This window comes from Solea senegalensis, linkage group LG17, assembly GCF_019176455.1.
Source record: "Solea senegalensis isolate Sse05_10M linkage group LG17, IFAPA_SoseM_1, whole genome shotgun sequence".
Classification (NCBI taxonomy): Eukaryota; Metazoa; Chordata; class Actinopteri; order Pleuronectiformes; family Soleidae; genus Solea; species Solea senegalensis.
Genome location: NC_058037.1, coordinates 4,378,691 through 4,389,777, shown reverse-complemented (window position 1 = coordinate 4,389,777; position 11,087 = coordinate 4,378,691). Strand labels below are relative to the sequence as shown.

The 11,087-nt window shown below is 39.6% G+C and overlaps 1 long non-coding RNA gene across 1 annotated transcript; it reads right to left on the bottom strand.

Annotated features, from left to right (window-relative positions):
- Positions 1–1,042: 1,042 nt before the first annotated feature.
- LOC122783835 lies at positions 1,043–10,331 on the bottom strand. Its single transcript, XR_006362097.1, has 3 exons — positions 10,271–10,331; positions 3,259–3,402; positions 1,043–1,149 (listed from the first exon to the last, which is right to left on the bottom strand). It is a non-coding gene; the product is annotated as an uncharacterized LOC122783835 (long non-coding RNA).
- Between the last annotated feature and the right edge of the window lie 756 nt (positions 10,332–11,087).

Genomic DNA, 11,087 nt, shown 5'->3' with positions numbered 1-11,087 from the left:
TTCATGATAAAACAGAAACTGCTGTGGAAACAAAAGTTGCCTCTTTAAGTTAGCGGTAACAGTGACGCACATTTGATGCATTGACACAAAGTAGAATTATTCTGCCAATACGCTTAAAGAAATAGTTTGATAGTTTCTGGGGAAACAGAGGCAGAGAAGATTGATATCATCCAATGTTAAAATGACTGAGTGATGTCAGTATAGTATATATTGATGCATTGACTCAATAATTAACTCAGCATTTTTGCTTCGTATGGAGTTTTTTTTTCTTTTGGATGCAAATCAATGGCAACGTGCTGAAAGCAGCAGTTTGATGTTTTGGGGAAATGTTCCGTCTCGTCGAGAATCAAGATAAGAGGATTTATGTCACTCACTGGAATTTATAGGAATCACAGGTTTGGACGTGTTGGGCTGTTTTTCAGCCAGCTGCTTTCTGGCCATGTAAAGGTCTCACAGGTGGAAGCAGAAAAACAACAAGACGTCATTTTCACAGATAAAACTAGCTGTTTTTTTTCTTTGAGTTTACCAGCTGCCAGATGTGCAGTATCTTTATGAATAACAGACAAACACGAGTGTTAGTCAGCAGGGAAATGAATATCATATAAATAGCATCTAAAAATCATCTCAATTTGTTCACGACAGGTGATGTTCAGGTTTACAGATTTTCTCTTCCAAAATCTCTTTTTTTACTCCAAATCATGAAAGTGATTTTGTTGTGTTCCAATTATTTTGTACAGTTATTTTCACAATTTATTAACTCTTTAACACCTAAGCCTCAAAAATATGTAAGTGTTTGTTTGCCCATTTTTCCCAGAATAACCTGCATGTTACAATAGTGTATAAACTATTTATAATTAAGAAGGATTTTGTGTGTTATATTTTAAATTTGAACAGTATAAAACATACTGAAAATAACATTCATTTGCGGTGGTTTTGTCTCAATGTCCAACAAAAGGCAAAACTATGTACAGTTGTGTACAGTACATGTTTTTCCAACTCTGTCCTCTCTGGTGACAAAGGCACTGATTCGCCGGCTTCCTGCAACAACGTGACGTGCGACTTCTCAGCTTTCAGAAACCGTTGGAATTTGTACGATAGCACAAAGCGTTGCATATTTACGGCGTTGAGGGGTTTTGATGTAAACGGTATCTGAAAAAGTTAGTTCAAGATAAAAATGACTGATTTTTAGCCAGACACCAAAAAGTTTAAAGGAAACAAAAAGGAACAAATTGCAGATGACTCACGACAAATCTCACACAGTGTTAACAGCACATTAGAGAAGGCTCATTGTGAGCTCATTTCCCCCAAATGTTGAGTCACTCATGTGAAGAAAATATCTCTTAAAAGTAACCACAAAACATCTGTTTGACTTACTACTAATAACACCCACAAGTACAAATAACTATTATGGAAAAGGAAATGGCATGTTAGTCCTCAGTAACTGAAACAGGAACCATTTTGTGATCGGTAATAACGAGGTAAATGAATCGTGGTCTATGCACCATTACCACAATAATCAGAATGTGTATTAAATGATGACATATAACTTACTGTTAGACATTAGCTCATTAACATACAGCATGTATCATCTCATTAACTGACATCTGTCTTTGGCACGTCCACATCTCGTTTATATTTAACTGGAAATCAGGTGTGAAATAGCACATGGCTCACAATTCATCATGATGTGTTACATATGTGCTGCTGCATTAGTGCACGAATAACACGAGAGCTGCAATGGCAACAGCATGGCTGAATGTAGAGAATAAAGGAAGATGACTAACCCTTAGCTTTAACTTAAACTTGCAACTTTTGCTGTCGTTGAAGTGATTAAAGAGCAGAGAGGACTTAACATGTGTCGTTTGCTGCGATAGAATTGCCTGAGGGAGTGTTTGTATGCATACAGCAGCAGCACAGGGGCGGGTGGGGGACAGGAAACTCCAACATGCTCGCAGCCATTTTGCTTCACGAGAGCCATGTTGCTGTTGACATTTAACGAATCACTTCTTGTAACAATAGCAGTCATTTGGGAATACAATCACTTTGCACTGATTTACCGTGACATTAAAACAGGTAGCTTGTTTTAATGTGCCTGATAGATACATTAAAGAAAATAGTATTATAACACAAATAGAGGCGCTTTCACAACTCTATCCACGCTCCTAATCTGTTGTTGTTTGTTGGTTTATACATCAGATTTATGCTTTTCTTCGTTTGCATAGCTTCCACCTCTAAAACACATCCGTTCAGGTTGCCGTAGAAACATGGCAGTGCAAGACGGCAGCCAAAACAAGGGCCTTGGCAAAATGATTTTAAAGCAATTTTACACTTCTAAAAACATACTTATGGGTATTAAGTAAATTGTCATTATTGACTACATGTGTTTTGGCTGTAAGCAAATGTTTGTCGACTGTCCCATAGAGGGTAGCTTCCTCTCTCTCAGTGTGGCCTACTTTTTTTTCTGAGTTTTTAGCTGAACACCATTTATTTTCTTTGAGAATATTATGCTTGACGCTCCAAACAAGCAGCTGTTTCCTCTGCTGTCTATTAGTACTTGATCATGTCCTCTCAAGTGCACCCTTGCCAAATAATTCAACAGGAACGAGTCGGCTCTTGAGTCACGTCGCCGCACATGACAACGCTCCTGGGATGACATGTTTATTTGGCCTGCTTATGTCAACACATGCAGTGCATCTGTTGTGATCCTGCGCGTCTTCACTGACTCCATCAAAACATACAGATTGTGAGCGGTGAAGTGGGTTTCAACAGCTCGGTTCATGAGACGAATCTCAGACGGACAGGTCAAAAGACAGGTGGACGAGTTAAGTGCAGGAGTAAATTCATGCCAGGGTTTTTAAATCTGAAAAATACTGCATTATTCCATCGCTGACCATTTGCCCTCTCATCAAAAACCCCACCGCCAAACACTGAATTGTTGTCTGTAGTGGAACTTTATATTTTGGCTGCTCTTTCTCTGCCATTTTCCTATGATTTGTTCACTAATGAATGGATATCACCTCTGATTCAGCTGTGTACGGCTCTCCACGCTTGTTGTGAAGATGCTGGTCATGCACTGCAGGAGAACAGGCAGGATGATAATGCTAATATGAAGATACAAGATGGATGTAGAGCTTTACTGCCACTATATAAAAGTTTTTTGATTACTCCAACCAGAATATAAGAGATTCACACCAAGATACATCATTAAGATATACTAAGAAAAATCTAATAAAAAAAAAAATGATATACAATATTTACCTTTTTGTACCCAAAAGCCTCTCGTGTGTAGACCCCGCTCTCCTCCCCCGTGGTCTTCTTCCTCCTCTGAATTCCTCCATGTGTGTTTTCCTCCAGATTTCTGCAGGTAAATCAGCCGGTCGGCTTAAGTTCAATCAGCTGATCCTGAGAGTAAACAAACAGCACAGCGTAACCAGCGGGAAGAGAACGTGGTAACTCCGCTATGCACAAAACTTTATAAACTCTTCCCACCAGCATTTTTACAGAGGGCACAACTTCAGAAAACAAAATACTAAGAATAATACAAAAGAAAAGCACAAATAAGTCAAAGAGTCAGAGTGGCTCTTCAGAAATGTGGAGGATTTGATCGCTCTAGCCACGTTCAAAGGTACTTTCACTTTGAATGGAGGTGCATCCAACATTTGTCAAACTGAATTGTGGGTACGTTTCATGTGTCCAGGCAGCTTCGGCCAAATATGCACCTATAACAAACAAGTTGGCACAGTTGTCAAATCATGGTTATGCTTTTAGTTTAAACACGACATGAGACAAACGGAGCTACCATCACACAAGGTTGCCAATGTTGTTGTCAGACAAGGTGCAGCCAACACACAAATATCCCATCGCTTTAACTTCAGTAACATTAGCGACTCTTGCTACATAGTCAGCCATTAGGGTTGCCAACCGTTCTGTAAAATAAGGATTTGTTCCGTCTGTATAAGATAAATGACGTGCGCAGTATTAAAAGGATACACACACACACACTTTGTTCCTTATTTTTGATCATCAATTCAGTGCAAAACCATAACAGAAAAATCCCAGATTAGTCCACTAATGAGGATTGCGCGATTTGGAAGAGGTAAAATAAAACTCTAAAAAGGTTTTTTCTAAAAATAAAAAGGCGACAGGAGGATACTGCAATATAATAATGTGCATTTTTTAACTCATATTTGGTTGATTACGAAGTCACATACAGTACAGTGCTTGAGAAATGATTAGACCACGTGTCATTAAAACATAAATATTTTAGACATCTTTAAAAAACTAAAAATGTTACTGTTATTTATTTGGCAAATAACAAACTGAATTCACCTTTTTATATCCCAGCCGGCTCACTGGGCTTCTCTGAGATTCAGAAATTAATCAAGCAGAACGTACAACCACTTTCTGTTGATATGACATTTTCATCTAGAAATAAGAATGTGCTTCACTATTTTTTCAGTTTTTTTTTAAAAAAAACCCATTACATTTGAAAAACCATGGCTCACAATAATAATTATATTTTAGCATTAAAAATATCATGTCAGTTAAAGAGTGTCTACATACTGGTGTATTACCATTTTTTTTCATAATTAGCAATGCTGTTCATTTAGGTCAGCTGTGGTTTTGGGTGGTGGTCTACTACATTTTTTAAGCACTTTAGGAATAATATTGTAAAACAGTAAAAACTGCATCTTTTACGCTACTGTGAAAGTGTGCTGTGCTAACGACCAATAGCTGCATGGAGTACCGAGTGTCAGACTCACCCATCGTCGAGTATTAACACAACCCACAAAATCTGAAATTAATGAAAAAAAGAAAAGAAAATGTATTCAGCATTGTTTTGATTTATTACTCCTCTGCCTCTAATTTCAAGTGGAGCAGGCACGGGAAGTGCATTTCTGCCTGGTGTATAAAGTGCATGGTTATTAGTATACAGAGCAGGGAGTCGAGATCTCGAATAATCACTCGACACCATGTGGAGTCACATGTTAATGCCTGGTGTGACTTGATGCACTTGGCGCTGTCCACTTGTGACGGAATCACCCAAGATGCATGTTAATGCCAGGCATGAAGGAGACCTACAGAGCAGGCATCTATGCATATATACAGTATGTGCCTGTGCATTCATGTCCCTGATTGATACGCAGCAATTCCACCAGGCATTAGATTGTGATGGATACGACCCAATCATCCGCACATCTTAGAGCTGCAGGTGTCAAAAGAAAAGAGTCAACACATGCATCAAGAACGTGCACACGGTGGCGTGATTCTGTAGGGTTGATGCAATATGACAGGGAAATAATAATGAAACGCAGCTGCTGTCTCACCACTGACCTGCACTGATAGATTGCAACTGTGATTCAGAGGCAGTCAATCGTCCAACGCAGCAGGTTTCAGTGTTAAAACACACCACGTCTGATCCTATTTGTCAATGGCAAAGACAAACTTTTCGAGTTCTGGGGTCATGGCGTTTAGAAACACGTTCAAACATCAAGTCGGCTGCCACTCTGCATGGTTTCCCACACAGATGCAGTGCGTGTGCGTGTTTGCAGACGCATAGTGCAGGTCAGTGCCGTGCTTTGGACTGTCAGCACCAGTTACCGTAACAACAACTCAAAAACCAAATATTTTGTGCGTACGAGCGCCTTTTATTTACTTTCTTTCTTTCTTTATTTACTTTCTTGTGCCTTTTCCCCTCCCTGTCACACAGGCCTCAACATGAAAAGTCTTCTCATTGTACGACACCACTTTCTGTGGCACGACAGACATAAATAATAAACATTATCAGTTTCCGTATTGTTTGTCTTTGAAGCAGACGCAGCCTCTTTCTGTCAACCTCGCTCCTGACTCGTTTACTCTGTCGGCTTTGATGCACATTTAACGAGGTTATAACCAGACATTCATTAGGTGTATTAGGTCTGAGCCACATGTGCGCTGTATATTCATTTGATTTTTATTACTGACGCTTGTGTAATCAGCAACCGCTGGGCTGTCCCTTCGGCTGATTACGGCGTCAAAGCCAATGTGAAGTCTGACAGAAAACACACACACTTAAACAGAATATTAAACAAGCACAGTGCACTGTCTCGATCAAAAGTTAAATGAATCAATAAATGAATAAGTGCCAATCTGCAACTTTTCCCACAAATATTCATTAAAGTTCTTTTCTATCATTTAAAGTTCTTTTTGCAGGTGGTTTACACTGGTCACATGAATCAATGAATAGGTTTTTGTGGGGTAGATTCCTTATTCCTTCTTAAACGTGTTTGTCCTGGCTGAGAATGTGGCACAACTCACACTCATGGTGATGAGAGGAAGAGAGAGAGAGAGAGAGAGAGGGAGAAAGAGAGAGAGAGAGCTGTTCCATGACCTTCCAAGCATTAGACTCATTTGACTTTGAAGTGTAAAGTAGACCAATGAACGGAGGAGCGGCTGTGCTTTAATTCTGGTCTAAATTACAAACTCAAATGAGTGGACCATTAAATGAACAATGGCAAGGTGCAAGGCCTCAACCAGTGACACAACAGTGCCCCCTACTGGTGTGCATTTGTGATTGTGTGTGTGGCATCCCTGTATTTGTCACATCTTTAGAACCTTCTCTGTCATAAACACTGACATTGTCAACAACAGAAGTCCCCATGGAGACCAAAACCTGGTCCGAATGAGGAACTGGTGAAGTTTAGGGCTAAGATTAAGGATAACATTCTGTGTAGGCTGCAACAATCCTAAGACAAATAGCTGCGTGAGTGTGAGTGTGAGATCCATTACAGATAAATGTAAATAATAATTGGTTGATGTGTTTCACCACAAAAATCAACAAACTGTATATTTTCAATCTTCATATTCAAGTGCTGTATAATCAATGCATTTAAAAACTTTTTTTTGTTTTTTTTCCTCGTCTCTGTACAGTGTGTTCTCACTCAGTCCTCCAGAGGTTTCACATTTCCACTCGCATCACTTTTCAAATCCTGGTTGTTCCTGCACGTCTTCTACTGTCACTGTGGGAGATTCTCCTAGTGCTGCAACTATTGTGGACTGTTTTTGTAATGATAAATCTGAAATGTTATTTTCTTGATCATCAATGAGGTATTTGTCTTGTTTTGCTCTTTGCTATGTGAAGCAAAACATACTGATAGTTAAGAAAATCTTCATTCAAATAAACGCTCAAACCGATTAATAACTTATCCAAATAACTGGCAATCAGCATTAGTAATCTGTGAATGATCAAATAATCACTGCATACTCAGCAGGGGTGTCAAACTCAAATGACCTGGGGGCCAATGAGCATCTGGAAAAACAAAAGTGGAAAAAATAACTATTTATAGCTGGTGAGCAATATAAGATATGATATTAGACAGAATTGAAAATGTAGCAAATAATGACGAGGATAATTGTGATTAAAACAGCACAATTAATTAATTAATGTAATTTCATGTTGAGTGTAATACATTTAATAAGCAATGATTACAACCAAATGTCTTTTTACTATTATAAAAATACATTTAGTCTTATATTCTGTCTCTATTCCATCTTACACAGTGGTGGGCGGGCCGCATGTAATTGATTGGAGGGCCACATGTGACCCCCGGGCCACCAGTTTGACATATGTGCTCTAAAGTGTGGGCCATGGTACACTGGTGGGCCTCGGAGAGGGATATACTCACACATACATGCAAACTCCATGCAGAAAGGCTCTCGGTCATGACTCAGGTCTTCTTGCTGCAAGGCAACAGTGGTAGCCACTACACCGCCATGTGACAATGTTGAGTAACCATGTGACCATAATTAGGACAAAAAAAGTTCACTTCAATATTGGGCTACATTCTTGCTTGGACCCTTTGCAGAACCGTGTAGGTTGTGTAAACCTGAAGTGAAGTTCGAGTACATTATTCTGCTGCACCATTATTCATATTTACGTTACTCTACTTGTCACACACACACACACACACACACTAGTACTCATGTTTAACACGTGCAAACAGAAGAGAAGCGAGATGTTACGTGTGCGAGGCACTTCCTGACAACCAATGGCTCACTGAGCTTGGCTGCGGTGACAAACCGCTCTCTCAACACTCCCACAGAGTGCTGTCATCACAGTGAAGATGAGGTTAATCACCCGCTTTGACTTAAGAGGTTAATGCCAGCGCGACGGTTATATATAAACATGGAAATGAGAGCGTTTTTCGATGCAAGGATGAGTCATCGCTGCCTCCAAACACCTCCAGCTCCCGCACCACGCTCGCCAACATGTGTCACACCAGACACAAATGCTTGTTGTCAAATTTTAAGTTTCTGATTTACTACTATGGACTTGTTGTTGTACTTTCTTTTGTCTCAGCTTGCTCAAACTGATTTATGCCTTGTTTTGCTAACCAATGCCCTTTCAGGTGTTGCTGTGACTTTACATCTTGTCCTCCATATAATGAGTGCAAAGTAATTAAAAATAACTTAATGTGCATGGACTCATCCTGCGAGTTAATAACTAAGAGCCTAGGGAGAAATAAAGGGGAGAATACTGTCACTGACAGCAACAGCCAACTGCATCCCTGTTTCTTTTTGTTTTTTTTAAAAGCGCTGTTGTTGAGATGCCCAAATTAGACCGTTGTTTCTTCATCCATCATTATTACAGTAACAAGGGGACTACATGCAAAACATAACGCTGAGCAAGAAGGCCGTGCATTTCCTCACTCCCGTCCAGTAGCCCTCAGCTTGCAGATAAAATATGATTAAAACCTTTCAAAAATCAGCCGTCGTCTGTGTATCTTGTCATGTAATGCTTGAAAACATGCAGCGCGGGGCTGTTGTTGCCATCAGGGAAATGTCTGTCTTATCAGACATCTGACTTTACTTGACTGCTGCGAGTCCTTTTGTCCCGGTGCATCTCATTGTCACTCTTGATCTGATTTCCATCAGGAGTTAATTATTTGAACTCTGGAGAGCTGATTTGATTAATGGGGCTTGTTTTTTGCAGGTCAGAAGACTTTTTTTTTTTTTGTGGCTGCGCTGGAATATCTGTTTTCATTCTTGATCCGCCTACACAAAATGACCACATAGCAGACGGTTTGAGGGCTATATTGACATTTAATAGTCAGTGGTTACTCATGTTTAAAGAGCCAGGAACATCAAAACGACCTGAAAAGAGAGTTACTGTAATGCTGCTAATAATTGAACGATATTTCTTCAGATTGAACCAGGCATACTGTAACTTTCCTGTCACCGCGACGACTGCACCTCTTCTGGATGAGACAAAGTGCTCTGACAGAGCCGGCGACTGAGTGTAAAAACTACTGGCACGATGCCTAAAAGCTGCTGTGCTGCATTTTGTTCAGTTTACTTTTTTTCTTTCTTCCTTTAAAGACAGAAAGACAGAGCGATCGGAGGCTTCAGCCACTCCACACACAGGGAGAATGCAGCAAACTGCAGGAACAGGCCAACATTTAATGGCAACCTGCTGTGACGTTACCCATAATATGAATAAAAAGAATTTGACATCATTTGCTATTGAATATAAACCCAAACTAGTGAGCGAGACCATTAACTCCTCAGGAGATCTGATCTAAATGAAGTGGGGACCAGGCTCATTTTCCTATAGACTTCCATTCAAACTGAGTTCTTTTTGCAATAAGCAGAATCGCCCCCTGGTGGCTAGTCATTATATTGTTACTTCCAGGTTGCCTTTAGGGATGAAACCACAAGACGAAGGCCATTTGCATATGTAGTCTCAGAGCAAACACTTGCATATTAGTGATGTTGAACTGAACACTTATAGAAGTTGAAAGTCAATGTTTATTCCATTTATGACTTTGTTTCAGAGGCGGTTGAGCATGACTATATTTACACTGGTAGCATTGTATGATCACTCAGGGCTCCGTTTAAGCTTTTTTATAGCCATGCAAAAACCTGAGCAAAAGCTGAATGTTGTTGTTCCGCCTGTGTTTGGTCACATGTCACATGTCACATTATTTGCTTTCGGCTGAATCATCTGAAAACAAGCTTTTGTCAAGCAACACAAGACAAAAACCTCAGAGTGGACGCAGTCAAGAAGCCTTTCAAATCTCTGAATGTTCCGTTTTGAGTCTGTTTGCAGCCGTCTCGCTGTTGCCTCTTATGCTGTCTTCACATAAAGAGAGAGTCATGTCGACCTAACAGACTTAAACTAATTTGACCATGCTTTTTAAATATAACAAAGAACATATTTAAAAGTTATGCACTTCCATTTTCAAACTGTTCTGTGCATGGTCAAATAACTACATGAAAATCGTCTACTTACTTTGGTTCATGCATAACCTCTGGAGAGGATGTGAGACACAGACGTGCAGCCTGTGTTTCTGTCAGAGGCAGAACAAAGGAAATGGGAAGGATACACAGACTTGGTTGATGACAGTGAGTGGAATCAGGTGTGGGAGTGGAAATGGCTGAACGACTGCTCAGGAGTTTGGTCCTTGCAGTTTTACGGTGAACGTAGTGAATATTGACACATGAAAAGGGGAAGCGCAGAGACAAAATATGTGATACATGATGTAAGATGAAGGTAATTTTCAGAATACCTTTGATAGAAGTATGCTGAAAGGAAACTCAGCAATCCGTATTTCTTCATTTTTTTACTCTGTTAGCTATGACATGATATCAGTGTTACTTTGTCTCCTCATACCTGGAAAAAAAAGAAAAATATGGTTTATGATTCCATGTTGTTGTATTTGTTTTTGCCTCCAGTTAAATTAAAAGGCACATTTTCACACAAAAAGGAGGGTGGGGACATGGTGTGGTATCAACATTTCTTAGCCACCTGAAGGCAGCAGAAACCAGCTGCTATGTCACAATGTTCAGAATCAGGAGTATGACTTTGACGGTTTTATCCTTAGCACGCGCTGTACATTAAACGTAAACATAGACATGCATAAACATAACATAACAGACATTCAACTAGAAAGAACAAGGACAACAAAGAACAATAATTTAAAACGAGTGGTATAAAAAATGAATAAATAAGGTGTCCAGAGGTCCAGTCTATTTTTTTTATTATTATGATGAGAAATATAAAGTGCAAAATAGTGAATTATTATATATAGTCTGTTGGTTTTGGAGTC